Genomic DNA, 20,627 nt, shown 5'->3' with positions numbered 1-20,627 from the left:
CGCAACTGCCTGTGTACAACTAAAGTGTGCAAAATCTTTTCCCCTTTATTTTGGGGATTTGCATAAAAAGTAGGCAAATGAATAGTTTGGTTTAAAGCCACACTAGAAACCACTTTAGGCATAAAGGAAGGATTAGTACGTAAAGATACCCTATCCTTATGGAAAATTAAGAAAGGCTCAACCGCCATAAGGGCCTGCAATTCAGAAACCCTTCTTGCAGAGGTAATGGCCAACAAAAGGCAGTCTTCCATGATAAATATTTCAACTCAGTAGTAGCTGCAGGCTCAAAAGGTTGTAGAGTGAGTTTCTCCAACACAAAATTGAGATCCCAAGCAGGAGTAGGAGCTCTATGTGGGGGTCTTATATTCTTTGCCCCTCTAAGAAATTGCTTGAACAAAGGATGAGAAAACAATGGTGGGTCACAGTCATAGTGAGCTGAAATTGCTGCAGCATGAACCTTAATAGAGAAGGACAAACCTTTGTCCAGTAACTCAGTAAGATATGGAAGAGCCACACTTAAATTAGGCTCAGAAACATCAAAATCCTTTGCAGCACTCGAAAATAAAAATCTCTTCCATTTATCTGCGTACACTTTCCTTGTACTAGGCCTTCTAGCTTCCAAAATCACATTCAAAACTTGTTGTGGAAGTTGAGACCCTCTATGGTTCAAAACAGAATATGCCAGGCTGTTAGGTGAAGAGAGTGAAGTTTGACATTGAGCAAATGACTGTCCTCCTGGGACAACAGGTGTGGAATCGAAGGCAAAGGCCATGGAGGCTTCCGTACCAGACTTCTCAGTAATGGGTACCAGTGCTGTCGAGGCCAATCTGGAGCTATGAGAATCATCCTTGGCTTGTCCTGTCTGACCTTTAGAAGTACCTTTGGGAGGAGAGGCAGAGGTGGAAAGGCATACACATGAAGATTGCTCCAATTGAAGGAAAGAGCATCCACTCTCCAAGCTGTGGGATGAAACCTTTTCGTGCAAAACTTTGGCAGCTGATGGTTTAGTGGAGAAGCGAACAGATCTATGTCTGGAGTTCCCCATGACACTGTCAATTTCTGAAATACATGAGGATCCAATTTCCACTCGTGGGGATCCATAATTCGTCTGCTCAACACATCTGCTAAGGAGTTCTGTGCTCCCGGCAGAAACCTTGCCTGAAGATTGAGCTGTAAACTGAGAGCAGTCTCCCACAAAATCATTGCTTGCCTGCATAGAGGATAAGAATGTGTTCCCCTTGCTTGTTGATGTACCACATGACAGTAGTGTTGTCTGTTAGAATCAACACCTGCCCTGGAAGAAGTAAATCCTTGAAAGCTATTAATGCAAACTGGACTGCTAACATCTCCTTCAAGTTGATATGTAGATGTTGTAGTCTGGCAGGCCACTTGTCTTGTATCCACTTTCCATTTAGATGAGCTCCCCAAGCTTTGTTTGAGGCATCTGTCGTTAAAATCTGACTCGCCTCTGGCCGGGTCACAGAGAGTCCCTTGTTTAGGTGACATTCCTGAGCCCACCACAAAAATTCCTTTTGAATGCAAGGTATTAATTGAATGACAGTGTCCAGATCCTGGCAGTGCTGTGTCCATACATTTTTGAGATACCATTGCAGCTTCCTCATATGCAGTTTGGCATTGGGAAGCACCAGAATACAAGATGCCATGAACCCTAAGGCTTGAAGGACTGTCCTTGCAGTCAGCCGGACTGATGAGATAGTTGATGGAAGTAAAGGGAAAGATTCTTTTGTTTGTCCGGGGTCAAAAAGGCCATCTGGGATGCTGTATTCAGTCTTACACCCAGAAAGCACATGTCCTGAGAGGGTACTAGACTGGACTTTATTTCGTTCACAGAATACCCCAGGCATGTTAGCACTGCTATCACATATTCCAAATGATGAAGAAGCTCGTCCCTTCCTTGAGCCAGAATCAGGCAATCGTCCAAATAAGGATAGATCTGTATTCCTTTAGCCTGAAGAAAGCTATCACTGGAGCCAGAACTTTCGTGAACACTCTGGGCGCAGTAGATAAGCCAAAGGGCAATGCAGAGAACTGATAGTGAGAAGTCCCAGCTCGAAAACGCAGATACTTCCTGCAACTTAGTCTGATAGGAACATGAAGGTAAGCCTCCTTGAGATCCAAAGTTACCATCCAATGATCTTTGCCCAGCAGAGGTAAAAGCTGTTGTAACGTCAACATTTTGAACTTGGGAATGTCCAGATAAGTGTTGAGGATAGATAAATCCAAAATTGGTCTCCACGTGTTCCCCTTCTTTGGTACTAGGAACAGGCGAGAATAAAATCCTAGGCCCACTTCTGGCATAGGGACCGCTGTATGGCCCCTATTTGGAGTAACAGAGAAATTTGCTTGTGAGCCTCTATTCTTTGCTGAGGAGGAACGTCTGGCATGCCTTTGAAAGGAGGCAAGGTATGGAAATAAAACCTGTAACCGTGGTGTATATATCCAATACCCATCTGTCTTGGGTAATTAAACTCAATTTTCTTTGAAAAGTGCCAACCTTCCTCCCAAAGGTGCTGCCAGACGAGAAGGCTCTGGCAGCTGAAAAGGTAGGTCATTGGGTCTGTTTACTAAAGGACTGACCCCTGCCCTCACCGAAGACTGTGCAGGAGAACTCCCTGTTCTAGGCCTGAAAGAGCCCTGAGCTCTGCCCCTGCCACGTCTAGATCTACCCCTAGACTGGGAATCATAAGAAGGATACGTCCACCCCTTAGTAGGCCAATTTCTACTAAACTTTGGAGGCTGAACCTGCAAAAAATCTTTAACAGTCTGCATAGACTTAGCCTTGTCTTCCATTTTCTTTAAAACTGCCTCAACAGGAGAACCAAACAGCACATCAGATTGTAAAGGAGCATCTAAAATCCTTGTTTTAACATGGTCAGATAAATTTTAATCCCTCAGCCAGGCGTGCCTACGAAGAACTGACCCAGTGGCAGCCACCATAGACGAGGCCTGTACAGCATCAAAACCACATTGCAAAGAATGCTTACCCACCTGTTCAGAAACATGTACTAAATCTTGTAACTCTTTACAATCAATACCTTCCGCCAGAGCATCAACCTTAGACTTCAATTGTGAAAGGAGATAGTTTTGATATTTCAACATGTGAAACTGGCAATTCAAAGCCCTCACAGCTAGAGTGGAAGAAGTATAAACTTTCTTTCCCCATCTATCCAAGGCCCTGGCCTCTTTATCTGCAGGAACCGGATTCTTGACAACAGAAGCCTTAACACCTTTAGGCCCCTGGCTAACAGTTTCTGGGTCTGCCCTAGGACTCTTAAAAGATACTTATGAGCTTCAGGCACCCTGTAATACCTATCCGGTTTAACAGGAGCAGGAGGCAGAGAATCAGGATTAAGAGAAGCCTCTGTAAAAACATCTTCCACTACATCCAAAACAGGAGGTATAGCCAAAGGCCTATGCTGGGGTAAAACAAAATTCCCTAAGCCTTTTCCTAGAATCAGAGAAGTCCTGACCTTCCCACTTAAAATGCTCCCTCATGGAATGAAGAGTTTCTGAAAAGAAAAATCCTCAGGAGGAGAAGCAGAAGGAGTAGAATCATCCACATCAGAATCAGAATAAGGAGAGTACTCCTGCAAGTCTTCAGTCAAGACTCTGAAACATCCGAAGCCTGCTCAAAACTCCTAGCTCAGGCTCCACCCTAGGTCTCTTATCAGGAGGGGCAAAGAACCCTAATCAAAGTAATCAAATCTTCTGCCATTTTAAGCATATGCTTCTTGGGCACAGTTCCTGAAGAACTAGGGGTGACACCAACTGAAGCTAAACCTGGCCTGCCTCTGGGAGAAGCCTTGGAAACAGAAGGAGAGGGCCTAACCACCCTAGGCAGGAGGGGAGTATAGTAACCTGAGAAGCCCCATCACCCTGACCTGCCTCCTGAGAGGCCACATCCTGCAATAACAAAGTCTCTCCCTGGGATCCAAAGAAACCTCCGGTGGAACCACCGCTCCACCGACACCTCTAAAGAACCCCAGCGTCTGGTACGGAAGGGTCTTCTAGCCTAGGCTTAACTGCGTTGTCCTTGCGCTTCCTCGAAGAAGCGGCCGGAGCATCCGACGGCATTTTATAATTGCACCGCTTCGAAGACTAACCTGGCACAATCTAATCTCCTCTTTATAGTGCTTATTGAATCTAGCACAAGAGCGACACCCAACAACGCCGTGCTCAGGCCCTAAACAAGGAATACACAAAGTATGATAGTCTCTATGCGGTATCTGTTTCCCACAAGAAATACAATTATTCACTTTTTCTGACATCCGGTAAACCACTGAGGCAAGAAAAAACTAAAATATTCCCCAACGGGGTACTTAGCCAACTTTGACTCGGTCTGAAACTCCGAAATCGAAAAATTTCAGAACGCCAACCGGTACTTGCAATACTGCTTCTGCATCGGACCATGCGGCAAAAAAGACTGAGGATATGACGTCGGTCATGCGCATTTGTACCCTGACGTCCTGTCAGTCAAATGCGCCTTGACCGACGTCAGCCTTATACTTTGATATTCGGGCCGACCGAGGACAGCGGACTACCCAAGTGTAAGGACTGCAGCAATGTGAGATGAAGAACATTGTCCAAGCTACAAAACAGTTTTCATACCAGCTTCTTACCATCTAGTCACATATGGGTTAGCTGAAGCATTTGTTCAAACTTAATATGCAGAGAAATGCATTTTACGTTGAATAAGAGAAGTACGGGTATATCTATTCTACCTGGATATTACAGCCAACACCCTACCTCTGTACCTCTCAACCTCTTAGTGCTAGAATTCTGGACCATGCCAAAAGTAATGAGGAGCAATGACCCAAAAGTTGGGGACATAGTTTATATACTGCTCTTATAAAGCTAGAGAATTGCTAGAATAACTGGGTTTGCATTGGCATGCATTTTTCTGAAGGATATGAAGTCTGAAACTCAAACATTTGTTATTTAGTGATTTCAATCCTGGGCGATTTGCCAGAAAACTATACATTTTATTAGTAACAGACCAAAGTACGAGGTAAAAATCTGGACCTTCTGCAAAAGTCTGGACAATTGAGAAATGTGCCTTCATCTGCTGTTTCTATTTGCCCAGTCTTCCAGTAATCCCATGAGTTTTAAAATACTAATTTGCTTTGTCATGCACAACTATAAAGTCCATTCCATTGGGTGATCACCTTCTCAGAGGAAAAATATTTCATATCTAAACTGAAGTATGGCTATTTAGTTTAGAATTCCTGACATCTCTGCCTCCCCTCTCCCAGTCTTAGTTAAGAAGTTAAATTTTTTTCCATTTCAGTTCCTGTGCAGTTCCTTTGTGATTTTGTGAAATAAAATCATACCACCTCTCCATTCTATCCTTCTGAAAGGACAGACATGGTATGTTTATAATCCTCTCACCAACCAACTTTGCTCTATTTTACCACCCTAGTGTTAATCTGTATATGTTTGTTTTGCTATCTATAGCTTTCTTACCTTTTTGCAGTAGCATAGGTATAGCCTCAGAGGAGGTGTCTGATCCTCATGTCACACACAAACACCACACCAGGGGACCTGGAGGTAACCAAAGGCAAGTGGTCGATAACCTGCCCATGGCCGAGAGGACTGTAGGATCAGAAGCTGTAGGCCGATGCATATTTTCATTATTTATTTTTATGTGTTTTTTTTTTTTTTTTTTTTTTTTTTTTTTTTTAGGAGGGGACTGTCCGAGTCCATCAAAACGTGGGGCAAAATACTAGCCAGATCAATAGCTAACACTGGTTGCAGGGTCAACCCAATACAAATTGGACAAATCCCACTATTCTCCCTCTAATCTGAAGCCTATTTCTACAAGGCTAGTATGCTTAATACTGCATTGAGAAAAAAAAAAACACAATAATTTTCAGTAGTTTGGCATAAAACACAAAATACATGTCACAAAAACCCCAATATTAAAGGCAGGTTTCAGCCTCATTTGTATACAAACAGCCTTAGACAAGGAATTAAATAAACAAACAAGTTGCCTGACAAAAAGCAGGTACAGCCTGCACCAAAACAGACAGGGTTGTCATCAACTCTGACACCAAACCTGTAAATCACCTGCACTGGGATCTACAGGTCAATAACTGCTAATAGTACAGCAAAAAACACTTGGCACCAAAAGAATATTTATGTTGAAGCATTTAACATTGCCATGCCCACCACATGACTGGGCACTAAGAATACCAGTGACAAAGCTGCATGGTTCAGTGCTGGCAACCTCAAAACCAATGCTAACAAGCTGGTAAATTCAGATAACTTAAACAAGCAAAGTTAGAAGGTAATTCCTCAAGAAGTAAATAGGTAAGATCAGGAGAAGCCTCTTTGCATTTGCAAAATTGTCATGCTTAAACTCATGGAAAACAGACCACTCTGTAAAGCAGATTTACGGTTCATAAGCTGACAAGCTTCTTCATCTATTAACCAGCCTAACACCATGAAAGTCGCACAGAGCCAGAACATCTGTATTACATTTATGTGAAACAGTCAGATTTGACACTGCTGTTAACTAAACTCACAGTAACAAGATGAACTACTTCAGCCTTAGGTTATCAAATGCATATGACAGCCAGGTAGAAACCTGCATTCAGATTGTGTACTCAAATCAGGTAATTGAAAACAAAAGCATTCAAAGAACGGCCAGAAACCGGAGAATAATGTTAAAAGCAGCTGTCAAACATGCATCCCTTGCATTTAAAAGTAATGCTGCTAACAACGCTTTCAACAATGCATCCACAAACCACCGTGACATTATTTTTAGCAACAAAGGGACCATTTTAAAGAATATCAACGCAGTTCCAGTGGCTCACTTCCTCAGCTATACCACTATGGTGCAAGGTGCATTCCAAAAGCAGAACAGAAGGGGTACTACTGACAGGAAATAAAAGTAGTAATTCTGCAATGATGTTTATGGCAACAGCTTGGAATAACGATAATACACCTACTCCCCCATTAGAACGAAGCAAAATGAAACATTTTTTTTGGGTTGGCATATCAAAATACAGTTGCATTTGGTTATTGGCTGCAAAAACACATTTTACATTATAAACTCCTTGGGCAAAGTTGAACCAAGAAAGCTGAACCGGCAAACTTCTTCTAGCTCCAGCGATGTGTGCAAACCGTGAGTCCACAAAATAACTTTTGAGGGATCCAGCAGGTAAAATCTACAAATATTTGCAGAAAGGACAGACCTGCTGCTGGACCCTCTATGTATTTGGGGGAAAACAAAAGAAATTCATGTTGGGGGTGGAGATGTGATGCAAGTGGTGGCTTGGAATGCAAGATTCTGACTGGCTGCCACCAATTGCTTTAGCAACTACTTTGTAAGCAGATTTTCTAATGAAAGTTAAACGTAAGCCTAATGTAAAAACATACTGAATCGTAGCTGCACAAGATAAGTTACAAGTTCAGTTACGATTTCAGTGTGTTTCACATTAAGCTGATCTACAAATGTACAATAATGTTTCTCACGCTTGTGGAAGGCACTCTGGGGTAACAGCTTGCAATTAGTATCTTCTCATGGTGCACTCTGTGTTAAGCACAGAAGCGCCATGAGCAGGTACTCTGAGTTAATGAGTTAACACCTCTTCTGCCTTAACACCAAACAAGGTATCATGTTGTAAAAGAGCATCTAATAATTTTGCTTTAACACGGTCAGGCAGATTTTGTTCCTTTAACCAAGCATGCCTCCTAATGACAGAGCCCGTAACAGCAGCCCTGCAGGAGGAGAATCAAACCCACATTGCAAAGTATGCTTTCCAACTTGTTCAGCTGCATGCAATAAATCCTGCATTTCTTTGTTTTCTGCACATTCGGAATTTGCCATTACTTTCTGTTTAAGCAGTGCCATGATATATTGCGGATATATGAGCATATGAAACTGGCAATTTAAGGCCCTTATAGCCAAAGTAGCAGATATGTAAATTTTTTTCCCCATCTATCCAGAGCCCTAGAATCCCTGTCAGAGGGGGTATGGTTTTTTGCAGTAGAAGCCTTGACCCCTTTTGGACCATGAGAAATAGTTTCTGGGTCTGCAGTAGGGTTTTTGAAAAGGAATTTACGAGAGTCAGGGACCCTGTAGTATCTGTCCGGCTTAACAGGAGCTGGAGGTAAAGAATCAGGTGTCAGACTAGACTCCGAGAACAGATCTACAATGTCGAACACAGGTGGAATAGCTAGAGGCCTGTGTTGAGGTAGTAAAAGGAAGTCTCAGAGCCTTTCCTTAGATTCTGAAAAATCTTGGCTCTCCCAGTGGAAGTGCTCCCTCATGGTATGCAAGGTTTCCCCAAAAGAGTAGTCCTCAGGAGAAGCTGAAGGAATTTGATTGTTCAGAATCAGAATCCTCAGAGGGGGGAAGAGAATATTCCTGATCAGGAGAGGAATCAGAAGAAATGGAAAACTGATCTGAAGATTCATAGTCTGTTTCTTGCCTAGGCCTCTTAGGAGGGGGATGGGAACCCCTGATCAAGGTAATCAAGTCTTCAGCCATTTTGAGCATCTGTTTTTTGGGCATGGAGGCCTGTCCTTGTGGCTGGTGAACTGCTTTAAAGGTGTTTTAATCTTTGAAGTCGGTTTAATATACAATTGTTTAGGTCTGAATACACCCTCAGAAGCAGATGCTTGCTCAGCGGCTCCAGACCCATCTGAGGGAACAATCTCAGAGGCTCCAATACCTTGAGTTTCCTGCGGCCTGGCCGACTCCACGTGGGAGTCGGTAGTGGCCTGCAACTCTAAAGTAGCGGGCATCAGGGGCTGTGAAAGCACCTCACTGCGAATCAGCGAATCGGTGACTTGCTTAGGAGAAGCTTCGCAGTCTGTTTTGGACCTCGGTAGCCTGTCTTTCTTTGCGTTTTTTGTGAACTCCGGTACTCGGATGGCTATCCAACATTGTATAATTAAATCTTAGCCCAAAATAGCTTAATGCAAAATCGTACCGATGCTTAATAGTGCGTTGGTTAAATCTAGCACAAAACCGACAACTAGCAACGTCGTGGTCAGGGCTTGGCAAGGAATACAGTAAGAATGAAAGTCCTTATGAGGTATTTGCTTCCGACAAGAAATACAATTAACTTTTTCTGACATCGGTCTGGAGCAAGAAAAAAGTTTCCCCAACAGGGTACTTGGCTTCAGATCTGAAACTCGAAGACGAAAATCTCAGGAGTCGGCTGACCGGCACTTGTGAACTGCTTCTTCTTCGGGCACCGCATGGTAAGAAAGACTGAATAAAATGGCATCAGCTGCATCTTTTATACCCCTGACGACCTGACTTCAGGGAAGAGTCAGGGGTTGATATAGTTCCAGGAAACCTTTTTCAACTGTGAAATTGAGATCACAATCACGTATGCCTTAACTGGCCACCCCTCTCTATATGAATTAATGCCTTTAAATATATTTCCTAAATTAAAGACTGAAAATATAGAAACTTGTTATAACAAATGTTTCACAGAAAAAAATGTATTTCTTGTCTCAGAGCATATATGTGCCTACACAGTGCGTTACTACCCTAGGCATGTTAGTTGCACAGTTTAAAGTTCACAGGATTCTACTGCTGCATTTAGATGCGGTAAAAGATGTGGGTCCTGCTACCTTAAGTTAAAGGCTATTTACAACTTTCTTTAAATTCTTTTGAAGTGCTTACTGCTGTGTAGCATTGTTGCTTCTAATCATTACTACTAGTGTCCTGCAGGACACTTCCACACTGTACAGCTTCATGGTTCTGTTTTCTCTCAGTTCTGTGAATAAGAATCAAAGACTTCAAAAATTGCATACCTTTTTGTGTACTATAAACATTTGCTGCTGTAACTCCATTTACTACATTACTGTCTTGCATGAAAAGCTCCTCTGTTTGAATATCATTCACTTTGCTGACTTATAAACAGCCTTCATCCCACTATGTGGATGGGAAATTCGAACAGAGCTTTTTATTTCTGTACACTATGCCTGGACCGTTAAGTCCAACTACATTTGTCAGTTCCATCTAGGTACAATTAAGTTTCATATCGGAAAGTATTTAAAGCTAGTCCAGTGTTTACATTTCCAGTGTACCTGGTCGTGGAGTTGTGTTCTAGTTACCTATATTCACCAAATGTGTACATTCACATTTCTTTAGCAAGATTGGAGATATCAAAGCATGTTCATTTTAAAATCTAGTTTCAATTTCCTTGGTAATGTAGTTGGGAAAAAAAAGCATGTTTAGATTAATCGAGAAATAAGTAACTGGTGTGGAAGTTTTAAGTAATGTGGTGGAAGATGCAATCAAATATTACTGGAGTTTCTTTACTTGGATATAAAAGGTTTGCAGATGTATTGAGTTGTAACCCTCTCTTTTCATATAAAAGAGGTCATAAAGATTTTTTAGTCCATAGCAGATTTAAGATTCCTATGGCTAATATGGTGGTTCAACCTAGTGAGGTGGGTACTTTCCCCATGTAATAGCTGTATTACTTGTAAGTTTGTAGTGAACATTTGATAACATTAATGGGATTATGTTTACACCCATTGATAAGTATTATTGTCACACTGAGGCTATTTAAGTGGTGGAATGTCCCTGTGAAATGTATTATATAGGAGAAAGCAATAGGGCTTTTAAATGTAGATTGCAGGAACATGTTAAAGACATTAATGTCAAGATGGAAAGCCCTCTTGCTTCACATTTTAAATTCTGCCATCCCAGTGATCCACTATCATCCCAGTGATCCAACAGGGCTTAGGGCAACAATTCTAGAGAAAAAAAAAGAAGTTATGTACTCAACATAATGTCCCATGTTTGTAGTCCATCTCGCCCTTCATTCTTACATATGCAATTGGAGCAGATACTCTGCTCAGACTCTGCCTATTTTACAAGCTGAAAGTCTTCTACTTAAGCTCGTGGCTAGGTAGGTATCCCATGGTGCACCAGTACAATCCCCAGATCTTGCTTGCTGTTAACTAGGAGAGATAATAATATACCAAAGAAGCCAATACTAAAATGTCTCCATACAAAAAGGAAAATGTTTTTCTGTCTCCAGGTACTTTCAGGCTGGGGGTAGGTGGGTGAGTTCGTAAGAATGAAGGGTGAGATGGACTACAAACATGGAACGTTATGGTGAGTACATAACTTCTTTATGTTCTGTAGTCCTATCTCGCCTTTATTCTTACATATGGGACAGTGTCCCTAGCGCCTTATTCTTGGGTGGCTCAAGGAAAAATACTCCTGAGTACCGTGGAACCAAATAAAGCTCTACCCCTGGAGGTAGAATCCAATTCGTAATGAGTAATAAAAGTGTGAGGGGTAGCCCACATAGCTGCTGCACAATTATCAAGTGGGACTCTGGCTTGAAAGGCTGCAAAGGTAGACTAAGATATGGTAGAATGAGCCTTGATTTTAAAGAGTAAAGGTCTACACTCAGAATTGTAAACATAAGCTATGCAGCTAGAAATCCAATTAGAGTGTCACTTTGGAAACTGGTAATCCTGACCTGGATTCAGGGAAGGAAATGAATAATTGATCTGATTTCCTTAGCCTGGTGCAAATAAAAATGTAATTGTCTATGGACACTCAGCTGGTGAAACCTGTATTCGGCTGCATTGGAATGATTTGGAAAGAACAGCAGAAGCTCTATGGATTGATTCAAAGTGGCATGAGAATAGACCTTCGGGACAAAGGAGGGATTAGTACGAAGGAACACCCTGTCCTTGTGAAAAATCAGATAAGGGTTTTTTTTTTTTTTTTTTTTTACAGATAATGCTTGCAACTCTGACAACAGTCTGGCCGACGTGATAGCCACCAGAAAAAAGTCTTCCAACACAAGAATTTCAAAGAAGATGAATGAGAAGGCTCAAAGGGTGGAGAAGTCAATTTGAATAACACAAAATTTAAATCCCACGAGGCAACAGGTTCTTGAAAGGGGAGTCTTAGTGGCACCTTTAAGGAAGGTTTTGCACAGCTTACGGGACCATCAGATCAGAATCTTGAAAACCTAGATGAAAGTTTGAAATCGCTGCCAATTGAACTCTGATAGTGGCAGCCGCAGATCCCTGGTGAAAAAGCTCAGACAGGAATTCCAAAACCACTGGAATGGAGGCAGTGTAAGGGGCAACATTCATTTTCTCTGCCCAGGTAGAAAATCTTCTCCATTTACTGAAATACAGTCTCCAAGTGGAAGGTTTATGAAAAGACGTAAGGATAGGAGTCAGAGTGAGAAGTTGTGAAGCCTGACTAGGGATGGAACTGGAGCAGCCCCGCTGTCAAATTGAGTGTGTGTAAGGAGGGATGAAGCGAACCTGACATGCGAGTCAACAGGTCTGGAGCTGGGTCCAGGATCCAAGGATCGTCCAGGAGAAGAGGCCCAAGGAAGGGGAACCAAACCTGATGAGGCCAGTAAGGAGCAATGAGGATAAAAGTTTGCTTCCCCGCTGTTTCGCTTTCTGAATAACCATGGGAATGAGAGGAAAAGCATACAGGAGACCCAGGGGCCAATCGCGAACAAGTGCGTCTCTCGGTGACTCCTCCGGAGGGGGGGATGAGGGAGAAAGTAGCTGCTGCATTTGGCATTGATTGGACTGGCAAAGAGGTCACAGCAAGGCTATCCCCATCTGTGGAAAATTTGTTCCGCTGTTTCAGAGACCACTCATGAGGCACAAGGATTGCCCTGCTGAGCTTGTCGGCTATCACACTGGTTGTCCCTGGAATGTGCATTGCCACCAGAAAATTCTGGGAAGCTACCACCCATTTCCAAACTCGCATGACCTCTCGACAGAGTGGGTAAGATCTGGTTCCGCACAGTCTGTTGATATACCATACTACCGACATGTCTGATTGTATTGCAATAGTCCCCAGAGGCAGAAGGTCATAGAGTGCTTGCAATACCAGGAGCACCGCCTTCATCTCTAGAACGCTGATATGCAGGTGAGCCTCGTGATCTTGTCATGCGTCTTGGACAGTCCTGCCAGGATAATGCCCCCCCCCACCCTGTGAGGCATCCGTGGTCACAGTGGCAAACGGGTTGGTGAGGAACAAATGAGGTGCCCGTGGTTAACTGACTGGGTAGTGTCCACCAAAGGAGGTCCTTCTTGCAAGATTCTGTCAGCAGAATGTGATGAGATAATGGGAGGTGCTGAAAAGACCATTGGGGCGACAGGAGCCAGTGAAGAATTCTCATGTGCAGCCTGGCTAGTGGCACTAGTAATATGGTGGAAGCCATGGTCCTTAGAAGCTGCAGAATAGTCTTGGCTTTGATCTTTTGTAAGGGGAGAAGACGCCGAATTTGAAGAAATAGACTGTGTGCCCTTTCGGCAGGAAGGTGAACCAACATGTCTGTGTCCATCTCTGCGCCTATAAAAATCACAGATTGAGAGGGCAAATAAGGCAGATTTTTCCCAATTTATAGACATTCCCAGCTGGGCACAAAAATGAACAGTAGCGTCCCTGGTTTGAAGAAGTAGATGTCTGGTGGGGGCAGTCAAGAGCCAGATGTCCAGATACGGAAACACCTGGAATCCTCCAAGTCTCAGGTGAGCCGTCACTACTGCCATACATTTGGTGAACACCCTGAGGGCTGTAGTGAGACCAAAGGGCAGAGCATGAAACTGGTAATGACTGATTCCCAGCCAGAAGCGTAGATGACTCCTCGTCACCCTGCGTAGATGACTCCTCGTCACCCTGTCCATTTTTATGTGGTAGTAGGCGTCTTGGAGATTACTGAGCACATCCAATTGTCTTTCCCTAATAACGGGAGTATAGACTTCAGTGTCACCATCTGGAACTTGCCCTTTACTGATTCGTTCAATCTGCTGAGGTCCAGAATGGGCCTCCAGTCCCCTGTACGTTTTGGCACCAAAAAGAATCTGGAGTAACTTACGGATCCTATTTGGTCTGATGGGACGGTTTGGATGACTGACAGCAACTTGCTGACCTCCAAAGTTGCCCGATTCCTGTGACTGGGTGGAACATCTGGGATCTTCTTGGGAACAGGTGGAAGAGAAAAGGTACGACAACCTCTGGTAATAATTCTTTGTACCCATTGAGTGATACCCAGCCAGGCTTCTGGATACAAAGAAATGAGACCCTCGACCGGCCCCAGAGAAGCACAGTCGGGCCCCACATCAGGAGCTGGTAAGGCTGGCCCCGAAAGGAATCACTACCTCCCTGGTTTTGCAGACTGCCCCTGCCTCTAGGGCGACATCTACCATTTCCTCCTCTGCCTCTGAAGGAGGTCACTCTGTGCATCCTGGAAACACCTCTGGGACTTCTTGAACCACATTTTACCGCCCCCTCTGACCCTTAGGGTATGGTCTAGATGGAACAGTAAAATGTACTCCCACTGCAGGGTGTTTTTCCTTCTTGCTCGCATCGGGCGAGAGTGTCCTTTACATTGGAGGGGGTGTTGGTAAAGGTGGACTTGAACGGTTCTGCAAAATTACACAAACGCATCCAGGAATGATGCCTTTGGGAAATTCTGGAACCCGCAGCCCTACACGTGCCATTGGCTGCACACGAAATAAGCCGCATAGAAGAGTTAACAATAGAGTTCAAGGTGGAGAACTGGGCAGTCAGGGTAAATGCCGCCGAACTAAAGATACACTTCCCATATCTGTCCATTGTTGGAGACTCCTTATTTGTCAGATGAACTTAAGTATCAGCTAGCTCCTTCTTAGTGGCTGCTGCCACCACCATGGCATCTGCAGAACACCTTTAGACAAAGAAAATATTTCTCAGGAGGGGCAGTAAGAAATGTATTTGATCTCCTGGGGACTAGCTCCACAGCATCAGGAGTATCCCACACCTTTCAACTAACTAGCTCCATCAGTTAGTAGAAAGGTGGAGGCACCCAAGAGGCTGAAGGTTGAGACCTGAAAGCCTTCAGGTACACCGACCCCTCATTAGAAGGGGTGACAGTGGGCCAGCCGCACCTCTGCTTAAGGATTTCCAGGATGTCTACGAAGGAGACATCAGAGGATGACTTGGGGGACCTTTCTGACTCCTCGAGGTCAGTGTCAGAGGTCAGAGACACATCCTGGGAGTCTACATGCTTCCTCTTACCTGTTCTCTTCCACAGGGGCTCCTCAGGACATTCCGGGGAGGTCTCATAAGAGTGGGGGCCACCAGCCTGTGGCTCCAGAGGCTGAGGGTCGCTGCTGTCCATGGAGGAAGTAGGAGCTGAAACAGAAGTAGATGCTTTAGGGGGAAGAGAGTGTTGGTACCTCTAGTAGAAGCCTAATCGGGACAGCACACTCATCTTGAATGCCTACCTCTCCGGCTCCGAAGAGACAGAGGATGCCGTCGGCTCTGAGATAGACACAGGGTCCGAACTCACCCTAGCCGACTCGCTGAGAGGAAAACTCGGAACCGAAGAAGTTCGGTTCCAAGCATCCCTGTTCGGGCCAACCTGGGAGCTTCGGCCCCTAGACACTACGGATGGCACCGGAAGTGTCAGAGCAGAACTCTGCTCCGAAACAGACACAGGGGGAGCTGGAACCGAAGGTTCCACCAGTGGTACCAAGCGCTCCTGCTCAGAAAGACCAGCATGGCTCAGAGGAGAATGATCGCAGAGGGCTGAACGGACCCAAGTGGCTCTGGAACTGACAGAGTCAGAGCCAACAGCAATTTAGGCAAAGCAGATGACTTAAACAGTCTCAGCACTTCCCTCCCCACATCTTCTTCCGATAAACTCCTGGAAGACCTGGATGACAGAGTAGGAGAACAGGATCTCTGAGGTATCTGAGATTTTAATATAGTGGAGGCCGGTAGAGGATCCACAGACCGGCTCCGTGAAATGGTCTCAGTGGTCTGCTCTGAAATACTTTGAACCAACCCTGTAGTCACAGTAGTGCTCTCAATCGGCACAAAGCTCTGTGGAGCAGAAGAGGCAGAAGGCTTATCAGTTTTTGTGATTTTAAGAGGTGGCTCCGACTTTTTCTTTTTAGATCCCTGAGATCTGTAAGAGGAAGAGCTAGCCAGATCTTCCTCAAAGGAAGGTTTAAGACTACCTTTTAGGATGAGCTTATTCTTGCAACACCCTAGGACTAAACGAGTGGCAAAATAAGCAGGCTTCATGTAAATGGATGGCCCCTAGACAGTAAACGTAGTTACTGTGGCCATCTGTGATGGACATTTTCTGTGAGCATTTAATACATTTCTTGAAGCCAGACTGCTTATGGTCCTTACTAACTTTGGACATTCTTACACAATGCACACACAAAGAAAAAAGGTGGAGGACTAGGTCCTCTAACAAACGGGCCTAGCCCGGGCAAGGAAGGGAACAGAAAACTAGGTCATCTAACTAAAACAGACCTAGTTAAGAGAAAGGCAGGAAAGTCACACTCAAACCAGAATACAGTGAAACTTTCAATATATTAAGAAAGAACAGTGTTCTGGCAAAGTACAGTTGTGTACACTTACCATAAATGTAGATGTTTGAGTGTCTTCACTGTTGCAGTCATGACTGTAGGGTTCTCCCCTGCTGGCAGACCGTCCTCGGTCGGCCAGAATCCCAAAGTCTGGGTCCGGCGTCGGCTGTTCAGCTATGCTCCCTGATGTCAGAGCGCCAGGAGTACACAGCTGAAACACGATGAACATCACCACTAAATGCTTATGACTAAAGAATCAAAACAGAACAAAGCTCGTCCTGTTAACTACGCTAACAATTTAGCAAGTGGGAATCCGCCAAAAACTCAGACTAACTCCTAATAACTACACACATCAAACTAAGCGCAAAGGCACCTACAAATACCAAACTATGATTAACATGAACAAATAGCACACAGGATACCAATACAATCAAGCCAAAAGGCCACTTATCAAAAGAGTGCACACAAAGGCACAATTATAAAGTTAACTATTGTAAACTACACTAACTATACTAAACAACTATGATATAACAGGTTAGCCTAGAAAGCACAAAAATGTTGAATAAATTTCTAATAAATTAAAAAAACTTAGAGCCAAAGAGAAACACAACCGAACTTGTTGACGTGGCAAATGAAATCTGGGGATTGTACTGATGCACTATGGGATACCTACCTAGCCACGAGCCAACTAGAAGACTTCCAGCTTGTAAATAGGCTGAGTCGGAGCAGAGGATCAGCTCCGATCCCATACGCAAGAACGAAGGTGAGACAGAAAATTAAAGGTTGGTGAAGGCAGTTTTGATAGAAAAAAGAAATTGCTATATAAAGAAGCTTTGTTTAACCTGAAGTTTGCAACACTGACACCTGTTGGACTGAACCAAGAATGTAAATGGAAATCAAGCTTTTTATTGGATATTCTTAATTTTGTTTACTTATATAATTGTGTGATTAAGGAATGTACTATTTAAGAAGTTTGTATTTTATTTTTTACTCCATGAAGGCTTTTTAGAACCAAGGCGCTAGAGTTTTTTCATTGCCTGTGATTTAATAAATAAGTGTCCTGGCCTTGTTGTTTTAATTTATGTTTCATTTAGTTATTGGTTGTTTATTACATTACTATCTTGCAGGAAAAGCCATTTATGCTCATGTTTGAATATCATTCACTTTGCTGACTTGTAAACACACAGCCTTTATCCCACTATGTGGATGGGAAATTCGAACAGAGCTTTTTATTTCTGTACACTATGTCTAGACCGTTTAGGCTGACAACGTTTGCCAGGTGCATCTAGGTACAATTAAGTTTCATACTGGCAAGTATTTAAAGCTAGTCCAGTGTTTACATTTCCAGTGTACCTGGTTGTACAGTTTTGTGTTCTAGTCACCTATACTCACCAGATGTGTAAATTCACATTTCTTTTTCAGAAAGATTGGGATATATCCAGACCAGTAACGAGTTGTGTGCCTCAGGGCTCTGTCCTGGGGCTCCTCCTGTTTGGCATATACTTCTCAGAAGTACAGGCAAGCACGGAAGGGCTGTGGCTAAGTTTGCGGACGACTGCAAACTGGGTGCTATAATAGAGTCTCCGGCCAACATTGAGATTCTCCAGAAGGGCCAAAATGAGACTGATGCATAGTGTCAAAGCCATGGTCTCAAGCTAAATGCAAAAAAAATGCGTAGTAATCCCCTTTGGAAAAAACAGAGTACCCGCAAGCTACAACATAGGAGGTAATCCCCTGAAATCTGAAGAAGAAATAAGGGATCTAGGGACCCAAGTAGAGAGTCAGCTTTCCTTTGATAACCATGTTGCCAAAGTGGTTAGAAAATCCTTCTATGTGACCCATCTGATCATGAAAGGGTTCGCATCAAGATCTAAGGATGCAATGGTGCCCCTCTACTCTTCCCTCATCAGACCCATTATTGAGTACAATGCACCAATTAGAATGTACCTGGCTAGACATCTCTAGCAGCTGGAGCGACCACAGAGGTACCTAACCAAGAGGATTACTGGCCTGAAACAGTTGCCCTATTGCAAAAGCTAAGACTGTTATCTGTTGCATACCACTTTCTCAGAGGCGATCTCTGTCTAACGTACAGAGCCATGTTCAACCCAGAATTGAACATGCTCCATTTTAGCAAAACCAAATCTACTCTAGCTACACGCTCTAGGGATATAAACCTCAACACAAAAATGAATAGAACATGCTGGAGGGATATATTCCCTTTGCAGAGACTTCCCTTTCTATGGAACAGGGTCCCGATCTACATAAGAAAGAGCCCCTCACTAGAGGAACCTTGATGAGTGGATGGGTAACAAAGTTCACACTGGGGAACACACCAACAGCACTACTATATAGGGGCCAATGGTACTAGCTGCTAGTACAAGGGTCTAGGGAACTACTAAAGGGGTAGTGAATACCACACAACGTGGCTGGGCTAATATACGCCTTCGGGCAAATAGCCCAGTATCAACCTATGAACCTATGATATCAAAGCATGCTATTTTAGAATCTGGTTTCAATTTCCTTGGTAATGTAGTTGAAAAAAAAAGCATGTTTAGATTAATCAAGAAATAATAACAGGTGTGGAAGTGCGGAGTGAAGAGGACCAAAGTACTTCTGAATGTTAAGGTATCCCCCCAATCTTTTGGAAGTGGCAGGAGGAATGCCATTGCAAATGAAGTTCCGGATTTCTTTTTTTTGCTAATGTACCCGCTTTTCAATCGCTTTTGTCTATATTTTCAATGGCTGTAGTTTGAGAGGTATGCAACCAGGTAACAAAGTCTTTAAGCATAACTTAAGACGGACACAAGGTGTTACTGTAGCAAGGTCATGTTTTCCCTATACTTTTGATGTTACACAGCAATATTCTTCACTAATCTAAAACTCATTCTCCCAGAGTATTACCTAAATCTCCTATAGGTTCATAGATTGTTACTAGGCATGCAGTCCAGTATACCACTGGGGAACCTAGCCCATTTTTCACATGCCCCAAAACATTGTCTGCTTAAGTGACTTGCTTAAGGTCAAACAGCAGGGGTGAGGGTATCAAACCCTGGCCTATATTACAGGAATCTGTTCTTAGCAGTTCATGTAACCTTAATTCTCTGCACCAACTGCCAGACAATTTAAACTGACACGTCATATAGTCAGAATGCAGGCCAAGAGTCCCTCTGAGCTTGAGCCAATAAACTTCCAGTCAAATTTTCTAAAGAATTATGCCAAAGAGAATCTACCTCCTGTTGATTTGATGCCATTTCACCAGTTTCAGTTTAAGGACACTCTTGTCTTGATTTCTTTATTTTCTAGTACTACTTTATTTCTCTGTTATATAACAGCCTCAGTAGGTAAACAGGTAGCACACTCACCTTTGGTGCTGGAAGATCAGAAGGTTGTAGATTCTATCTGGGTGCGCCAGGTAGTTGGATTAACTTTCCAATACTGACACTGCAGTTCAGCCTGAGGTGGGAGGGGCTGCATTCAGGATTGCAACTTTCGAACAATGAAATAAACGAAGGCCCCATCTGCCTGAGCTGATGGTAGCTTGGGTCAATATAAAAGACTTTATAGCACTTACTGAAAAGAGTAAGGGAAGTCCCTCAGTGCCTTGGCTTAATTTCTCCTAGTTAGTATAAATACCACTTTAGGTCTTCCCATGAAGAGAGGCCACTGGCCAATTGGTACTAACCCAGTCAACTAAGTGTAAATACTTGAGTGCAAATGTTCCCAATGAATACATATGGGACAAGCCTTATATCTGCCCTACCTTCCGTAGGTTCATAGGAGGTTACTAGGCTAATGGCCCTAGGACCTTTACAAGACTAGCAATGTGAGAAAAAAAAAACAAAAATAAGTACCCTAACTGACCATAGTTAGATTGTCATTTTTTTTGCAGAGCAATTCTATGATCAGCATCAACTGCCCCTGTCCAGGAAGGCCATAGGTACTATCCCCCAGGGTGAATATGCAGTTGCCCATCGTCAAGGTTGCACTTACGTAGGGTTACTGAGGAGCTCTGCTTTACATGAAGTGGGAGTTTATTCTAGAGGAGTGGCAATCACTGGGAGATGTACCTGTCTCTCCAAGTTCTATTAATATCACAGGCTAGGTTGAGTTCCCTGGAGGGGGTGACGTGTCCCATTCAATAGTCTAAGTATGTCAGAAAATGAAACATTCCTTTCATACAAGATATCAGAAATAAAAATCAACTAAAGCAATTAACTCTGCAAACTTATTGTTGTACTACACCATGAGTGAAAACCTCAAAAGGGCAAATT

General features: G+C 43.4%; 1 protein-coding gene across 1 annotated transcript in view; it reads right to left on the bottom strand.

Annotated features, from left to right (window-relative positions):
- WDR1 (WD repeat domain 1) overlaps positions 1-20,627 on the bottom strand; it is a 549,035-nt gene that overhangs the window by 75,984 nt on the left and 452,424 nt on the right. The gene's annotated exons all lie outside the window — the stretch shown is intronic.

Source organism: Protopterus annectens, chromosome 2.part1, assembly GCF_019279795.1.
Source record: "Protopterus annectens isolate FY-2018-M chromosome 2.part1, PAN1.0, whole genome shotgun sequence".
Classification (NCBI taxonomy): domain Eukaryota; kingdom Metazoa; phylum Chordata; order Ceratodontiformes; family Protopteridae; genus Protopterus; species Protopterus annectens.
This window is presented reverse-complemented; position numbering and strand designations above follow the sequence as displayed.